The 19,727-nt window shown below is 47.0% G+C and overlaps 1 protein-coding gene across 1 annotated transcript in view; it reads right to left on the bottom strand.

The window, feature by feature from the left end:
* Positions 1-5,800, bottom strand: part of LOC142463905 (uncharacterized) — an 87,696-nt gene extending 81,896 nt beyond the window's left edge. The window contains exon 1 of the mRNA XM_075566752.1: positions 5,740-5,800. The gene's annotated coding sequence lies outside the window, so the exon portion shown is untranslated. The remainder of the gene's footprint in view (positions 1-5,739) is intronic.
* Between the last annotated feature and the right edge of the window lie 13,927 nt (positions 5,801-19,727).

A 19,727-nucleotide genomic window follows, 5' to 3' on the forward strand; every position in this document is an offset into this window, starting at 1 on the left:
AGATCTCTTGGTTTGGAAGAATTGTGTCCACTAAAATGAATATCCTTCCCCATTTACTGAACTATTTTCAAACCCTCCCAGTCCCTGTCCCGCTAGTAGAACTGCGGAATATGCAAGCTCATATCATCCGTTTTATATGGAGGCAGCGTAGACCAAGGGTGCCGAGATCGGTGCTGTTGGCTTCGAGGACGAGAGGAGGTTTGGGGGCCCCGGATGTGTTTAGATATTACCAGGCGGCCCAGCTAAGGCAGGCGGTGGTCTGGAACAACCCCCCGACCTCCAACTGCTGGTTGGAAATAGAAACGCACCACGCGGCCCCCACCCCCCTCTCGGCCTTACTATGGTCTCAGGCTCACAAAGAAAGGAGGCCCCTGAGATTTGAGCTTGGGGCGATGAGGTGCACGTGGTCTACTTGGATTAAAGCTAAAGGGAAACATGGCCTAGCTTCACCCCCCTCATATCTTATCCCTATCTTCGGGAACCCGGACTTCCCACCCGGGTGCTCCCGTACCCAATTTGGTAAATTCCAGGGCCTAAATATCAGAGTGGTTGCGGATCTCCTGGAAAGCGATGAGGTCCTGTCCTTCCAAGAACTTAAAAATAAGTTCTCCTCCCCAGACTTCTCCATCTTCAAATACCTTCAGATAAGGCACTTCCTGAGAGCCCTGTCCCCTAACCTTAAATTCCCAGCGTGCACTAGATTCGAGACCCTCTGCCTAAAGGGGAAATACCAGAGAGGTTTAATTTCTGAAGTTTATAGGACATTAGAGGCATCCCACCCCCCCACCCCCCCCCCCTCACACTCATATATGCTAAAATGGAGCGCTGATCTAAATATCCCAATCGACCTGGAAGACTGGGAGGATATCTGGGAGGCTGCCACCAAAACGTCAATTTGCTCAATCACGAAGGAAAATATTTATAAAATCTTATTCCAATGGTACCTAACCCCGACTAGACTGAGCCAGATCTTCCCAGGCACCACAGATGTGTGCTGGAGGGGATGTGGTCAAAGGGGGGACATGCCCCATATTTGGTGGGCATGCCCGGAGATCCAGAGGTTCTGATAAGGATCCAGAGTCTCTCGAATGAAACTTTAGAATTGGAGGTCCCCCTGGACCCCCTGACGTACGTGCTGGGGAGACCAATTGAGGACCTCCACGCCCCTAAAGCCAAACTTACCTCGGCGAACCATACGGCCGCCAGATGCTGTATCGTGGCGGCCTGGAAACAAGTAAAGGCCCCTTCCAGGAGAACAGTAATTAAAAGAATAGATGGGGTCATGAACATGGAGAGACTGACAGCCATGCTGAAGCAGAGAATGCCTCAATTCTATAGAACCTGGGAGCCCTGGCCAGGCTCTGGGGCTCCAACACTGTTGCAAGCCCTGGTCCAACTCTGATACCCTTGGGCCCGAGGGCCGGAGTGCCCGACCCGCCACAATCCCTTCCCCCTCCCCCCCACCCCCCCTCTTCTTCTTCCCCATGTCATTCCCAACTATCCACCCGTCCCTTGTCATTCCCTTTCTTTTCACTACTGCAAGTAGGGAAAAAATGGTTTATTGTGTGTCAGAGTACTTCACTGTCATATGCCTGTGCTCCAAAATGATCTGTTATGTTGTGAATGTCATCTTATTATCCACATGTATGTACTTTGAAAGACGCCAATATAGGAAAAAAATATTAAAAAAAAAAAAAAAAGATTAGATCTTTCAAAGCTTTTATGCTGCAAAGGAGAAACATCAAAACTGGATCCATTAGAGAGTAAAAGTAGGCTTCTCTCAACCAGCTTTTCAAAGGTGGAGATAAAGTTCCTTTTAACAAATGTAGGATAGAATGAAGACTTTCTTTGCAGACCAGAATTTTTTCTTCCCAGGAAATTTGATGGATCAGTGATTTTGAGGAAAGAAACTGGGACTTTAAAGATCTATGCAGACTAGGATCTGAATGAATTATTAAATGAACAGATCACAATACTGATCCATCAAATTTCCTGTGAAGAAAAAAATTCTGGTCTGCTCTCAGCGCATTGCACACTAATGGTTACACCCGGCAAGCGAAGACTCCTGCTACATGTGGATTCCACCAGGAGAAAATACTCATTTATTCATCTGTGAGTATTTTTCCATTGACTATTGGACTGTCTTGATACTAGGAGGTTGCCCTTGGAATTTGGGACACTTACAACTTATTGCCCTATTTGCACTCTATACTGAGTGGGATTTCAGCTCTACGTTTCAACCCTCCACAAGACATACGCTAGAATTTAATTGATTACAAGACTTGCTTAGGGTGTATTCTATATTGCACTTATTTATCATTGAAGGGAACATATTGGAAGAATATCCATTCCATACTGTTTCTTTCTTCAATTAGTGCATCCCATACTCTTGAGCCCATTTCTCCCCTGTTGGGGATAATCTATTGTTCAATTATGCTCTTTGTCAGTGTATACCTCCGTCAGGTTATACTCCATGTCAGTGTATATAGGTATTCATTTTCTATTCTTTTATTGTGGCCCTTTGACATTGACGCTGGTAAATTCTGGCTCCAAGTCCCAGTCAAGTTAGCCACCCCTGGCCTATACCCTACGTGCCTTTCTAACTACCAACCCGTATCTCTCCTGCCTTTTGCCTTCAAACTGCTAGAACATCTCGTGTTCGCCTGTATGATCAACTTTCTTAACTCCCATGCCCTCCGGGACCCTTTACAATCTGGATTTCGTACAGCTCACTCTAAAGAGACTGTGCTCACTAATGTAGCCAATGATCTACATGAAGCCAAATCCCATGGTCAATTTTCCCTACTAATTCTACGTGATCTCTCTGTTGCCTTTGATACTGTCGATCACCCTCTTCTCCTTCATAATCTAAACTACCTTAATATCCGCAACAACGCTCTCATCATACCTCTCCCATCGCACATTTTCAGTCTCTGTTGCTAACATGTCTTCGTCTTCTGTTGATCTGTCTAATAGGACTCTGTTCTGGGACCTCTCCTTTTCTCTCTCTACACACTATATTCGGTGTCCTCATCATCTCTTTTGGCCTTAGATGTCATCTCTATGCACATGATAAACAGATATCTATCCACCCCGACCCTCACAGCTGCAACTCAGTCCCATGTCTCTGATTGCCTCCTGGCTATATCCTCGTGGATGGTGCTCCAATACTTTAAACTTAATAAGGCTAAAACTGAGCCCCTCATATTTCCCCCTAAACCTGGCCCAATATTCCCTTTTTCCATCACCATAAATGGTTCTACCATGTCTCTGGTCAGCAAAGAACATGGCCTAGGAGTGATATTTGACTCTCTTCCCTTTCGTTCTCCATTCCCATTACCACATAACCTTACAGATAAATGTAAGGTTGCGCATTTGGGAAGCAAGAACAAACAGGCGACTTACAAGTTAAATGGGGATATATTAGGGGCATCCTTGATGGAGAAGGATTTAGGAGTGCTTGTAGACAGCAGGCATAGCAATAGTGACCAAATTCATGCAGTAGCCTCAAAGGCAAACAAGATCTTATCTTGTATTAAACCGGCAAAAGATGGAAAGGAAGTAAACATAATTATTCCCCTTTACAAAGCATTAGTAAGACCACACCTTGAGTATGGAGTACAATTGTGGGCACCACTCCTTAGAAAAGACATTATGGAACTAGAGAGTGCACAGAAAAGCCACCAAACTAATAAAGGGGATGGACAATTTATCTTATGAGGAGAGGCTAGCTAAGTTAGATTTATTTACATTAGAAAAGAGGCGTCTAAGAGGGGATATGATAACTATATACAAATATATTCGGGGACAGTACTAGGAGCTTTCAAAAGAACTATTCATCCCAAGGGTAGTACAAAGGACTCGGGGTCGTCCCTCAAGGTTGGAGGAAAGAAGATTTCACCAGCAACAAAGGAAAGGGTTATTTACAGTAGGGGAAGTTAAAATGTGGAGTTCATTACCCATGGAGACTGTGATGGCAGATACAATAGAATTTTTCTAAAAAGGGAAGGTATACAGGGATATACCAAATAAGTATCATGGGAAGGGTGGTGATCCAGAGAGTAATCTGATTGCCAATTCTTGGAGACCGGAAGAAATGTATTTTTCCCCTTATGAGATATCATTGGATGATATGTCACTGGGGTTTTTGTTTGCCTTCCTTTGGATCAATATACTGTAAGTACAGATATAGGATTAAGTATCTGTCGTCTAAATTTAGCATACTGTAGGTTGAACGTGATGGACGCATGTCTTTTTTCAACCTCATCTACTATGTACCTATGTAACATTCATGACATGGCTAAAGCTTGTCACTTATTGTTCCATAATATTGCTAAGATCCACTCTTTCCTCTATCACGCTACTGCTAAAACTAAAAATGCATGCCCTTTTCTTCTCCCGTCTGAATACTTGTAACTTACTGCTAACAGGCCTCCCTGCCTCACAACTCTCTTCTTTGCAATGTATCCAACAAGTAGCTGCCAGAATAAGTTCCTCCTTGAATCCCTGTCCTGGCTTCCTATCAAGTTTTGGATCACCCACAAAGTTCTCCTCCTTACCTTCAAGTATTTCCTCTTATCTGCAACTCCCTACTTCATGGGTGTGACTGACAAGATCCCGCAGCCAGTCACAACCATGGAACACTAAATGTTAAAGGATCATACTGCTGCACATCCAGGAATGTGGTCTATATGATTCAGTGCAACAAATGTGACCAAGGATGCTACGTTGGGGAAACCAGCCAAAAATTCCAAGGTAGAATGAATATGCAAAGACACTCTATTCTCCACCACGAAGAAGGAAGATACTGCTCACCTGCTCACATAATTTCTGACAAACAGATCATTCCATAAATTATTTAAAAATCAAAATCCTCAATGGAATGTTCAAACGCACACGGAAAACATTTGAACTCAGAATGATTAGACTCTTTTACACCAAAACAAGAGGACTGAATGCAGATATGGAGTTTCTCATACACTATCATAATTTGTTGTAATGGTCCTCCCTGTCTCCCTGCCAATGTGCCATCCTAAACCTCCCCGCCCCTCCCCCACCAGCATCCTCTTCCCCCTCTGTGCTGCTGTGGATGTACAGCCCCCATCCCTTATTCTCACTTCCTTATCACCCACCGTTTTATCACCCTCCCAGTGTCTTCTAACTTTCTTCCCTCACCCCACCTCATCTACATCTCGCTGTTTTTTTCTTTCCTTTTTTTCTTTTCTATTCTCTCTTTGGAAGCCTTTGTAAATGGAAACCTTTGTATATCAGTATTGCTTGACCTGAGGAAGAGAGAAAAGCTCTCGAAAGCTTGTCCTATGACAAATTGTTAGTCCAAATAAAAAAAGGTATCACCTAATACTGAAGAACTCGTTTATTCTGCACTATTGCAACTGGGCTATTTCCGTTTTATACATAAAGATATACATGCATGCACGAGTCATATTAATAGAAACTTCCAACCACAATTTTCAAATAGAAATAGAATTTACACTGCAACAATGTGCCTGAGGGTTTGTTCCCCCCCTCGCTGGCTTTTTAGTCTACAAGAGTTGTAAAATATGTTATCTACTGTACAGTACAGTGGGGTTGTGTTTTAAAAAAAAACACCAAGTAGCTGACTTTAACCATTAAACCTGCAACTTTTTATTCGTTAATCCTTAATAAAAAATGATGACAAATAAATAATTAACCCAATTGACTCCCATATTGAGCCCCTGGAAAAGAAGTGATCCTTACCTCTAACTTGCTTCTGCAGTTTGTTTCCTCATGTGCTACAGTAGCAGAGCAAGCTCTGTAATAAAGAGGAAATTACGTAGTAAAACCTTATAAGCGAAATACAGACATGTGAAAATGAAAGTACACCCTCTTTGAATTCTATGGTTTTACATATCAGGACATAATAACAATCATCTGTTCCTTAGCAGGTCTTAAAATTAGTTAAATACAACCTCAGATGAACAACAACACATGACATATTACACCGTGTCATGATTTATTTAACAAAAATAAAGCCAAAATGGAGAAGCCATGTGTGAAAAACAAAGTACACCCGTACTGCTTCCATAGGAATTAAGATGCTAAGTAGCAGACAGGTGCTGCTAATCAAATGCCCTTGATTAATTGATTATCAGCAAGTGTGACCACCTCTATAAAAGCCGAAGTTTTAGCAGTTTGCTGGTCTGGAGCATTCAGGTGTGTGTTAACACAAAGCCAAGGAGGAAAGACATCAGCAATGATCGTAGAGAAGCAATTGTTGCTGCCCATCAATCTGGGAAGGGTTATAAGGCCATTTCAAAACAATTTAAAGTCCATCATTCTACAGTGAGAAAGATTATTCAAAAGTGGAAAACATTCAAGACAGTTGCCAATCTTCCTAGGAGTGGACGTCCCAGGAAATTCACCCCAAGGTCAGACCGTGCAATGCTCAGAGAAATTGCAAAATACCCAAGAGTTACATCTCAGACTCTACAGGCCTCGGTTAGCATGTTAAATGTTAAAGTTCATGACAGTACAATTAGAAAAAGACTGAACAAGTATAGTTTGTTTGGAAGGGTTGCCAGGAGAAAGCCTCTTCTCTCTAAAAAGAACATGGCAGCATGGCTTAGGTTTGCAAAGTTGCATCTGAACAAACCACAAGACTTCTGGAACAATGTCCTTAGGATGGACGAGACCAAAGTGGAGATGCTTGGCCAATCATGCACAGCGCAATGTTTGGCGAAAACCAAACACACCATATCAGCACAAACACCTCATACCAACTGTCAAGCACGGTGGTGGAGGGATGATTATTTGGGCTTGTTTTTGCAGCCACAGGACCTGGGAACCTTGCAGTCATTGAGTCGACCATGAACTCCTCTATATAGCAAAGTATTCTAGAGTCAAATGTGAGGCCATCTGTCCAACAGCTAAAGCTTGGCCGAAATTGGGTCATGCAACAGGACAATGATCCCAAGCACACCAGCAAATCTACAACAGAATGGCTGAAAAAGAAAAGAATCAAGGTGTTGCAATGGCCCAGTCAAAGTCCAGAGCTCAACCCGATTGAAATGCTGCAGCTGGACCTTTAAGAGAGCTTTGCATAAACAAATGCCCACAAACCTCAATGAACTGAAGCAACGTTGTAGAGAAGAGTGGGCCAAAATTCCTCCACAACGATGTGAGAGACTGATAAAGTCATACAGAAAACGATTACTTCAAATTATTGCTGCTAAAGGTGGTTCTACAAGCTATTGAGTCATAAGGTGTGCTTAGTTTTTCGCACATGGCTTCTCCATTTTGGCTTTATTTTTGTTAAATAAATCATGACACGGTGTAATATGTCATGCGTTATTGTTCATCTGAGGTTGTATTTAACTAATTTTAATACCTGCTAAGGAACAGATGATTGTTATTATGTCCTGATATGTAAAACCATAGAATTCAAAGAGGGTGTACTTTCTTTTTCACACCACTGTATATGTTATATATAGTACCATATGGGTTGTAGAATCTGAATGAATTTTAAAACAAATGCCCCACCCCTTACATACCTGAAAGCTTAATAGTTACACAAGTGAACAAACAAAACAGATATTCTATTCTGCTCTCCCATTACATAGGTAGGATACAAATCAAGTTGCAATAGAGGAAAATTACAAATGCAGAGTTTAACAAATTGGTCCCCAAGGGGATCAACAAAAAGACCCTCCAATTACATGCACTCTATAATAGTGTATGGTTGATAAAGGTAAGTATTGAGAGTAAATATGGCTCTCTCCAAATAGATAGGGTCTTAATAAAATCAAAAAATTCAAAAATTGTATTACATCAAAAATTTCATATATGTGACACTTTGAAAAAATAATAAAACACTTGTTTAAAATCCCCGTAGAGGAGTAGCAGTGTGGATAAGTAGGCAATTATGGAAAAAGAGAGAAAATTTGCGCCAGAAAAAGTTTAGCCTACTATTCAATGTGTAGCTTCAGTCCTTTCCATGCGCAGATGGCGAGACGCTGGGCCAGGATACAGGATATAGGACGTAGCTACGTCACTGAGGAAGCATTGGCGAAATGCGTCTGACGTTTTTTGGTTACTCCAAGCCACCGTAGTGAGGAGTTTGTTTTTTCCCTGTATCCTGTATCCAGGCCCAGCGTCTCAGGAGTTTGTTTTTTCCCTGTATCCTGTATCCTGGCCCAGCGTCTCGCCGTCTGCGCATGCGCATGCGCAACGGAGTAAGGAAGCTGAAGACTGTCTCTGCAGAGGGGATAGGCGGCTGGAGGAGAACATAGCCTGTGCACGGGCTTTGATTATCCATACTGCAGCCGCATACACCCCGGCATAAAGACGGAAAGAACCTTTGCCAGCAGGGATCAGCCGAGACGAAACACCCCAACCCAGAAAGGGACACGTTGTGGAGTCTGGCGGCATCTCCTTCCTATGCCTAAATATATCGGTCGCTTGTAAGTTTTAAATCTCATCCACCCACTGTTTAATTAAATTGTATTGCACTATTTTTTTCTCCCTTTTATTTTTTGTCAAGGAAGATACCAGAGGGCATTTCCTCACCTACAACTCACCCAATCACATATAGAGGAGGAGACATCAGCTCAAGATACTAGAGATTTGATGTGAGTGTGTCTCCACCCAAAAAGTTTGATTCAACATTTCTCTTTCCTTGTCTTCTCCTCCCACCCCTCCCTCCCCCTCTCCCTACCCTAATGAAGAAGTGTGCATAATTTTGTGCTGTTTTTCTTACTGTGGCCCTCCCCTTTCTCTTCTACTTTGCACGCATTACACGTCGTGGAGCCGCAAGCAGAGTGACGCGCCAGAGGACATTTCACCCTTTTTCTAAGTAGGCAATTATGTTTATATATTATGTAACGGTATTTCTGGCCCGGCCTGACCCACCCAGTCTCACATTGGCCCCTGTGGTCTAACCGGCCCCCATTACAGTGTAGTAGTGTCTGGTGGTGCACCTGTTGGCAACAGGACTCCTGAGTCTCCCGCATGATGGTGTGTGGGGAGAACCCGTCCAGACAGGCAGCTGAGGTAGTGTGCTGAGTCCTACCTAGTTCAAGTGCAGCGCCTCCACCTCATCAGGGTCCCTTCGGTCACTTGGGGATGGTCCTGGTGAGGAACTCCTCGGTGGTGCAACCTCCTGTGTAATCATACTCTCACACACAGGGGTCTTTCTGATCAGCTCCATCTTTATTGTACTGGTGGGCATAGCTGCCCTCCACAATGGGGTGTACTTAGCCAATCATTTTCCAGCCGCTTCCCTTTGGTAGGTATGTCTCCTAGATTAGGGATTCACTGCTCTGTGCCCGGTCCCTGGACACAGACTCCTAAATCAGCTACTATAACATAACTGTTAACTATTCTCTGAACTCTGCAATATCTCTACTCCTGATAGAACTGGAACGCTGCAAAAACCTTGCAAGAACTAACTGTTAGTCACAGTGCTGTGTCTTATGTACTCTGGGGGGGCTGACACAACTTCTGACATCACCAACCAGGGAGTCAGAGTCTGTGACCACTCCCATAGCTACACAGGACACCTCACCAGGGTGTGAGGGAAAACCTCCATGATTACTGCTGGCATGCCCACACTTACCAGGCCTTGCTGCCAGCAGGAGAGATGACTGTAGGCATTTTACATGACCGCTACATTCTCCCCCTGGTGAATCCCATCGGCCTCGCTGGGACCTAAATTTGTATACCTCTTTCCAGGAAGCACTGTAACAGAAAACATAATCAACATCACACGATTCAAATACAGTATACATGAATACAGTCATCCGCCAAGCCCGCCCCGACCAGCAGCCATGGACCCGCGTAATGCGCAGTACCACCTAAAAATAGTGACAGGGGTCCGGCTTCCTTACTTCCCTACCCCCCATATCTAGAACTGTAACTGAGTAATGCCGTGGTAATCCCCTCTCGGGCCTATATGTTACCTTGTGTTTGTGGATATTTCTTCCAATGGCCCATATGCGGATTAAGTGCTCTATCCGTTCCTCGGCCTTCTTCCCCACCACAGCATTCCCCTTACTGACTAAGTGCATCTCAATATTTTCCCGGAGCCACCTATCCCTGTTCTCCTCTATTTCGTCCATTAGTGGCTCAGGGACATACGGGTACTCCAACCCGTGGGATGACTTGTAACGAGCCATTATGGCCCGTTCGGCCCTACTGATCCTAGTCAGGTCAGCCCTACCTGCCCTCCCTGGTAGCACCCATGATAGGGGTTCGTCAGGGTCCATGGGGTCTGACAAGATGCTGGGACCCATAGGTTCTATCTCCCTATGCTCTATTTGAAGCCAGCGCTCCTGCAGTTCCCTGTCCCTCTGTTCTGGGGTGAACTCTCCCACCGCCCACCAGTAGTCCACTACATCCTCTCGCCGGATGAGGAACCGAGTACGGTCCATCCAGGCCGAGTACCCTTCAAATAGTGGGGCGCACCAACGGCGTTCTCTAAACTTGTGCGACTCCCCCGAATCACTCTCATCCCCCTGAGAAAATACTCCCGAAGTCCGCGCTGATTGCGGTACTGACCACCTAGAGGTCTTTTGCATAGGCATAGGGACCGCCGGAGGCAACCACCGGCCTACCGCGGCCTTGCCCAACTCTCCCCCTCCCCTGGAGATACCTTCCGTAGCGCAACTGCGCTGTCTTTCCCCAGTCCGTCTCACCTCCTCTTCTGAGGGTATGTCCACTGATTCCAGGCTAGGCGGGGAACCCGGGGACCGTGTGATAGGGGTAGGGGTTTTAGCTAGGGCATGGGGTTGGGCATACGGACGGGGTAGCGATTGCCACGGGGCTGCGACCCGATCCCGGCTGTCCGTAGATATTTCAAAGGATGATACACTGGCGACACACTTTATTCGAGCTTGGCTAGTCCCACGAATTCGGGTATACCCGGGTGTATTGAGGTTTGTGACTGTTTTCTGCCCGAGTGCATTGAGTTATTTTCCAAGCAGGGATTGAAGCATTTTATTCCCTCTGGCTGCAATACTGCACAGTATATATATATAAACTGCATTACAATTCATGAATTTATGCCATCGGGTAGACACGCGAAGCATTGCAGCCTATTAAATCCTAATCATTATCATTTAACAGATCAGCCGCCCATCAGCCAGGCATGAACCCAGGCTGGGAAGGCAAATGCAACGGGGCTTGTCAGAGGTCAGGAGTGGCGCATTCCAGGTATCTGCCAGGTACATACCGGGTATTTGCTCGAATAAAGTGTGTCGGTGCAGTACTTCACCCTCCTCAGTCCTCAGATCGCCCGTCCAGCTTCTGAGCCGTTGAGGGGATTGGGGACTTCCCCCCAATCGCCGAAGCGTCGCTGCGTCTTCTCCATGGGTTCCGCCGTCACCACCGGAAGTGATGTCTTCCCCGGAACCGGAAGCGTCGCCATCTTGCGTGGGACCCCCATGCGGGATCTCTTCTTCTACGACGACATCCGGTTGCTCCGCCGTCGCCACCGGAAGTGATGCCGTCACTCCACGTGCGCTCGGGGCCTGGCACGGCCCTTCCAGCGCTTTGCCGCCTGCTGCAACCAAGTAAGTGATAGGGCTGCTTGGCTTACCCATCCGCAGGGGTGTAGGCGTCTCTCTCCCATCTCCTAGATCAGGTCCTGGGATGGCGGGACTCCGTCTGTCGGCTCGCCGATCTGCGGGGGACGCCCTGTTCTCAAGGCCACCACTCACCCCACGGGGTGTCGTCCTTCCGGTCTGCCTTTTTGGCTCCGCTTTTAACACCGCCAGCTCACGGAGGTCCTCGTCCGAGTAATCCCCTTTCCCTGACTTAGGGGTCTCCGAGCAGAGTGAAAGTCTCTTTTCCCCGAATGCGGGGGGTGATTCAACCGCCTCGATCGCCACTGACCCAGCCGACTTGACCGGCTCCAGTCCCTTGTCTCCGGGACTCGCGCAGTTGATCCATAGCGCGCCCGGGGACTCGGCGGAGCGCCTTGCCATGTCCATCGGGGGGTCAGCAGGCTGGATTGGAATAAATGTGGGCATAGGCCACAGGTATAAAATCCCGCAATGAGGGCAACGTGCCGCCGTGTTGACCGTGCCTCCGGGCAGCCCACATTGTAGGTAGAGCCCGACCACCGTCTCGGTGTTGGCCACCCTTACTACTAGCAACCCGCCGGGTACTGAGTAGGGCTGGGTGGAGACCATCGTGCCCACAGTGGAGGAGCAGGCCATTCTTTGCACAGGAGCCACTTCCTGTACAGGTCTCTTCTTCTCAGTGGTTCCTCGCAACTGACTGGTGGAAGTTGCTGGATCCGCCACTCCCTGCTTCGGCTCCTCCCTTTTCTGACAGAGCTGGAACCCGCCCCCAGGGGTTGCAATTATGGGCGGGTCCCATAGGGGAATATCATGCCCCTTAATTAAGGCCGCACCCTTCTCAGTCCTGGTGGGCGCGGTTAGCGTTTTCGCGCCAATTTCCCCACAAAGGTGGGGGTCTTTTCCCGCGGCCAGTTCCCGCCTTTTCCTTGCAGCCGCCCTTTGTGCAATATAACCCTCCTTTTTGCACGGCTCTTCCACGGCCGGAACTACCTTTTGTAGTGGCGCCGTCTGGATATCAGTCCCTGGGCCCAGTGGGTGCATTCCCACAGGCCATAGTTGAAATTCACTCCCCCTGGTGGAAATCAGGGGAGGGTCCCATAGACTAAGCGGTTGACTCAGCACAGGGGCTGAGTGAGTCACTGTCCATGCAGGCGCAGCCATAGCTTTCGCGCCATGCCCCCCATCAGGGCGGGGCTCTGCTGTTCGCGCCATTCCCGGCCAGCTCTTTGCAAGTCCTGTATCAGCCACATTTTCTGTGACTGGCCCATGCGGTTTCCCTTGCAAGCGGGAACCGCCATTTTGGTTGGCTTTTAAGCCCAAACAGTCATTTTGTTTGCTCTCCTCGCGGGGTTCTCCCCCAATTATTACAATTTCCTCACACTCTTCAAGGGTGGCCCCTCGGTGTCCCAGACAGGATAAAAACGGGGCAGCCACGGCCTTCGCTCCGCTCCAGAGCAGACTGGTTAACGATAACTCGGCGACTGTTTGCTCTTCAGTGGGGTGCACGCCACGGGTGCCCTCCCCATCAGCCTCTGGTCGCCATTTTGTGTTTTCCGCACCACGCGGATCCTCCATTCTTTGGGTTGTCTCACTCTCGTACCAATTATGGTACATGGGGCTCCGCTCTGCGGGGCAGCCTCCACATCAGTACAATAAAGATTAGCTTCAGATGCACCACCACATGTGTACCTGATCTAAGCTGGACTCATGTTGCACTACCTCAGGCTAGGCTCACTCTCTCAGTGTCTGCTGTAACTCCTTCCTCCCAGTCTGTGCTCCCGATGGTAAGTGTCTGGAATGGGCTAGAGTACTCTGGCTCTGCCATGCAGTACTTGGGGCGTCTACCTGTCTTGGTCAGCCTAGCGCAGACCCTCTCCAGGATTCCTGACCATGTTAACAGGCTATCCCTTTAGGCATCCTACCAACTAGCACTACCTCACGGTGACTCGGTCAGCTATAGCCCGGCTCCAGACCCCTCACTCCTTTCAGGCCCCTAGGTCGTCCCTGCGAACTGACAATATCCCGTCAGCCCCCTGACCCCCCCTAGGTCCGTCCCTACGCAGCACAGAGTGGCAGCAGACTCTCTCCCTGTTTCCCAGTGTGCCTAGCTAGAGCCTGTCCTGTTAACAGGTCTGATCTCAGCAGCTCGCCTCCAAATGTAACGGTATTTCTGGCCCGGCCTGACCCACCCAATCTCACATTGGCCCCTGTGGTCTAACCGGCCCCCATTACAGTGTAGTAGTGTCTGGTGGTGCACCTGTTGGCAACAGGACTCCTGAGTCTCCCGCATGATGGTGTGTGGGGAGAACCCATCCAGACAGGCAGCTGAGGTAGTGTGCTGAGTCCTACCTAGTTCCAGTGCAGCGCCTCCACCTCATCAGGGTCCCTTCGGTCACTTGGGGATGGTCCTGGTGAGGAACTCCTCGGTGGTGCAACCTCCTGTGTAATCATACTCTCACACACAGGGGTCTTTCTGATCAGCTCCATCTTTATTGTACTGGTGGGCATAGCTGCCCTCCACAATGGGGTGTACTTAGCCAATCATTTTCCAGCCGCTTCCCTTTGGTAGGTATGTCTCCTAGATTAGGGATTCACTGCTCTGTGCCCGGTCCCTGGACACAGACTCCTAAATCAGCTACTATAACATAACTGTTAGCTATTCTCTGAACTCTGCAATATCTCTACTCCTGATAGAACTGGAACGCTGCAAAAACCTTGCAAGAACTAACTGTTAGTCACAGTGCTGTGTCTTATGTACTCTGGGGGGGCTGACACAACTTCTGACATCACCAACCAGGCAGTCAGAGTCTGTGACCACTCCCATAGCTACACAGGACACCTCACCAGGGTGTGAGGGAAAACCTCCATGATTATTGCTGGCATGCCCACACTTACCAGGCCTTGCTGCCAGCAGGAGAGATGACTGTAGGCATTTTACATGACCGCTACAATTATAACCTAATAGGTTGTATTCCAATACTGCTGCGACATCAGCAAAACCCATTGCATCCTATTGGAATCTGGGAATATTCTTAGTTGTAATTCAGGAAAGTATTGGCACTGTATAAGCGCTAAGGTTCAATGACTCAATTATAAGTTCTTAATATCAAATAACAGTACAGCTCTAATGCTAAGTTGAATACTTAATCGTATGGTATCTCATAGCTCCCAATAGCATGGAGTGTGACTCCTTGTTTCTAGCCTTAGCATAGATGTTATATAACACAAATATTCTATTTAGACAAACAATAATGATGTCTAGTGCATTTAACCCTCTAGTTGTATATCTACATCGAGAGTTGCACAAGTGTGTCTGAATAGTTATTGTGTGTAGTTATGGAGAAACTTGTTGGTAAAGATTTCACCAGAGTAGGTATATCCCAAAATCTTGTAGGGTAAGTTGGTACTGTTAACGGAGTTATATATATAATTAATATAATAACATTTCCCTTTTCGATGTCATATGAATAGCCTGCCTTATACAGAGGTTACTTCAAATCTCGTTAACCCATTTGTATCAGCATAACACCATTTGATATTCTATTGTGACATATATAGTAGTATGTCTAAAGCCTTTTAGTAGGTGACACTTCCATATATGTATACAATATACATGTGTCTGAATATAGGTGTATGGTAGCTGGCTGAGAGGAGAAGTTTGCTATATTAAGTACCAATGTATGCAAGCATATATAACCGCTCTGCCACGGCGGGTCAGAGACAGAGGGAGCAAGTATACAGGCCGTGTTCCTAGTAGCTGATGTCGCACTCCGATGATGTCACAGGTCATGACGCTCTACTTGTTAAACTCTGCAATAGTTACACAAGTGGTCATAGAAGAGGGGGTGGACCTTAGGAGGCGGGTGTATAAGGTGTGAGGAAAAGAGCACGTATCCTCTTTACTGCCATGTTTACTGCACGGCAGCCCGGACCCCCTGGCGGTGACACCTCCCCTCCCCCCCCGTGCGCATGTGCAGACCCGAGGTCCTGGCGTGCATGTGCAGGGAAAGCAGGGTGTCATGACTGTGCCTGAGGGCCCGCTCCCCCCCGCTCCCAACGTGGGACAGAGAGGAAGCGCCATAGCGGCCCAGCGCGCACCAACCCAACTTCCCCCGTGCCCCAGCCTGCCCAGCTTCCCCCGCGCCCACCTCCAACCATGGAATCTGTAGTCTCGGGTTCCCCCAGCCGCCCACATCCCAGCCGCCCACCTCCCGCGCCGGCGCACCTGAACCTACCTCCCACTCCGGTCAGGAGCCGCAGGGATATCGGGGGCAGGAGGAGGAAGCATTTGGCGCGGCCGGAAGCAGCACCCACCCGGTCAAGGTAAGTCACTCACCCACCCAGTCAATTACCCACTCAGGCAATCAAAAGTCACCCACCCAGTCAAAGTCACCCACCCATCCACTCAGTCACCCACCCACCGTTTGGGAAACCAGCCAAAAATTTCAAGGCAGAATGAATATGCAAAGACACGCTATACTCCACCACGAAGAAGGAAGATACTGCTCACCTGCTCACATTTCTCACAGCCAGATCATTCCATAAATTATTTAAAAATCAAAAACGTCAATGGAATGTTCAAACGCACACGGAAAACATTTGAACTCAGAATGATAAGACTCTTTGACACCAAAACAAGAGGACTGAATGCAGATATGGAGTTCCTCACACACTATCATAATTTGTTGTAATGGTCCTCCCTGTCTCCCTGCCAATGTGCAATCCTAAACCTCCCCGCCCCTCCCCCACCAGCATCCTCTTCCCCCTCTGTGCTGCTGTGGATGTACAGCCCCCCCCCCCCATGCCTTATTCTCACCTTCCTTATCACCCACCGTTTTATCACCTTCCCAGTGTCTTCTAACTTTCTTCCCTCACCTCACCTCACCTACATCTCGCTGTTTTTTTCTTCCCTTTTTTTCTTTTCTAATCTCTCTTTGGAAGCCTTTGTAAATGGAAGCCTTTGTATATCAGTATTGCTGACCTGAGGAAGAGAGAAAAGCTCTCGAAAGCTTGTCCCATGACAAATTGTTAGTCCAAATAAAAAAGGTATCACCTAATACTGAAGAACTCATTTATTCTGCACTATTGCAACTGGGCTATTTACGTTTTATACATAAAGATATAGATGCATGAGTCATGTTAATAGAAACTTCCTAACACAATTTTCTAATAGAAATAGAATTTACACTGCAACAATGTGCCTGAGGGTTTGTTCCCCCCCTCCCTAGCTTTTTAGACTTCAAGAGTTGTAAAATATGTTATCTACTGTACAGTGGGTTTGTGTTTAAAAAAAACCACCAAGTAGCTGTCTTTAACCATTAAACCTGCAACTTTTTATCTGTTAATCCTTAATAAAAAAATGTTGACAAATAAATAATTAATCTAATTGACTCCCATGTTGTGTATTGAGCCCCTGGAAAAGTAGTGATCCTTACCTCTAACTTGCTTCTGCAGTTTGTTTCCTCATGTGCTACAGTAGCAGAGCCAGCTCTGTAATAAAGAGGAAATGACGTAGTAAAACCTTAGAAACTAAACATATGTTATACTGTATACTGTATCGTACCTTATGGGCTGTAGAATCTGAAGGAATTTTAAAACAAATGCCCCACCCTTTACATACACCTGAATGCTTAATAGTTACACGTGGTCATAGTAGAGGGGGGGAAGCTTAGGCGGGGGCTGTATAAGGGGTGCCATTGTTCAAGGTTGCAGCATGCTTCCAAAACGTTTCCCGTGTGCCAACATTCTCCCTACTTCTGGTGCAGGTCTGTTACCTGAGCCAAAAGAAAAACACAGTACAATTGCGCAACTATAAGGAATAAACAGAGTGAATTGAAATAAAGTGCATTAACCACTTAATACCCAAGTGAGTATAAGTAACTAGGTCACCAATAAGGAGTGTCTGCTGCTGTGATAGGGTGGTCCAAGACCCTGAATCTAGACAAAACAAAACACAAAACAGCGCACAACGCTCATGGTGAAGTAAGAATGAACAATTTATATTAAAAAGTAATTCAAGGTTCTGCGTACATCAGATAAAGGTAAAACAGGCATGTAACTGTAACTATGACAGTTTTTACCACTAAGGTATCAGGACACAGAAGAAGGCTGCAGCGGATCACCTAATGTCAGGAATCTGCGTCATATCAGGCTGTGCTTTCATCTGCTGGGCTCTTTAGAAGCGGAGGGTTCCCTTTAGGCTTCCACATAATCCAGGTAGATAAGTCCCAAGTTTCGTAGCAACTATAAAGGCCACTTTATATAGTTGATGAAGTGGCCTTTATAGTTGCTACGAAACTAGTTGAATTATACTTTTAGTGATCTACTGGTACCCTTAGTATTCTATCACTTTGCTGGTTAAGTGAAGCTGGCATGGGAGGCAGAGCTGACCCTGATCGTTGAGACTGTCCCTCTACCAGCTACTCCTAAACGGAGTTTGGGACTTATCTACCTGGATTACGTAGAAGCCTAAGGGGAACCCATTTGAGGGAAAGGCTGGGGCTGCCATGGCAACTCACAGGAGTGCCTGGGGAAGCTACAACATGTATCAAAAATGTAGCATCTTTAATGCAACAAAATGCTGGGAGAGGAGAAATGGCACCGTGTTTTGTGTGCAGAATCTAACACATGCAGCTGGCTCTACTAAGCTGACAAGCAGGGTTGCAATAAAAAGGGGGGTTAAAACAAAAGTGGAGACAGGGGTATTCCTGTTCCATGACACTCCCCGTCTGGTATCTGTAGATACCACTATATGGTAGGCTATGTGGAACATATGTGCAATACATACAACATAACAACATAATAATGCAAAGTCCATGTCCACATAACGAGGTGATACCGGCCGGCACCACTGGTGTTGAAATCCCTTGGCAAAGTCTTTTAGCAAAGGATATTGGATGGATGAACCGCTCCAGGTTTGCTGGTTTCACCACAATGTCTTTCTGTGAAAGCCTCTGGCACTGTTTCCTTTCAACTTTGTGAGAGAACAGTCCCTTTGACTCTGTAGCTTTCTCTACAGAGTGCATCACCTCGTGGATGTGCCAGTCATGGTAGTTTGTCATCCCATCACCTGGCGTTTGGCGGGAGGAGATGGCTTTAGGTTCCTTGCGGAAGCGGATTAACGTCCCTGGAAGACTGATCGTCAAGTCTGGTCCAGTGAGGAGGGTGTCGTTCAGGGAGACTCCCTGGAGTTGAGCGCTAGGGTTGAACACTACCCAGATTTGATCGGGTTCCTGAGGGTGGTAGGCCTCCACCTTTCTCCACCTTTCTTCATTAGAAGTGCTGACTTTGCGTGGCTGGTAAAGACTATCTTCTGGATGAAGGCCACGAGGTTGTTTTTGGTTTCTAGTTCCCCTTTTAAGTCGCGGAGGTGTGAAGTGAACCTAGAGATGGCATGTTCGCCATTGTTTGGGAAGCGTCCTTTTGGTGAATGGAATGGTAGCGGAGTCACCCAACTGCCTAGTCCGTCTTTAGAGAGCTCCTTGACAGTTAACCTCGGGAATCCTCTATCTTCCCTCGATGGTGTTTGTTTGTCGTCCCTTGTTGTTTGGAACGCTGTGCACCATAGTTCATCGGTACATTTCTCTTGCACGAGAACATCTCCGCGTAGTTTGGTGAAACGCTTTTGTGTTTCTTTGTTGACTGTCATCGGGAGGTTATTGTCTCCCCGGACGTAACGAAGAACAGTCTCTTTTGCCCTAGTAAAACCCTTTATGAAATGTCTCTGTGGCTGTCTCTTTTTAGATGTGTGAGAGGACAGTCCTTTTGACACTGTGGCTTCACCTGTGGGGCGCAATCTTTTGCGGCTATGCCAGCCGTGGCAGTTGGTTGCTTTGTCGCTTGATACTCTGTGGAGAGGAACAACTGTACGTCTTAGTCGTGTCACTGCTCGCGAGAGGACTGTTTGATCGTTCGTTACCTTTTGGACGATCCCTTTGTCGATCACCTTTGGGAGGTCACTTTCTTCCTTCGGTGGAATCGACTCGTCATCCTTAGCTGTCTGGACTGCTGGGCATTCTAGGCCATTGTCACATCCCTCTGATGCGAGGATGATTTTGTTGGTCTCGGGAGTATGACCTTGTCTCTTCTCTTCACTTGGCCCTTCGGTCACTTGGAGATGGCCAAGACATGGTTCAGAGAGAGATGTGTGTCCACATTCTGTCACCA

Source organism: Ascaphus truei, chromosome 12 (genome assembly GCF_040206685.1).
Source record: "Ascaphus truei isolate aAscTru1 chromosome 12, aAscTru1.hap1, whole genome shotgun sequence".
NCBI lineage: Eukaryota > Metazoa > Chordata > Amphibia > Anura > Ascaphidae > Ascaphus > Ascaphus truei.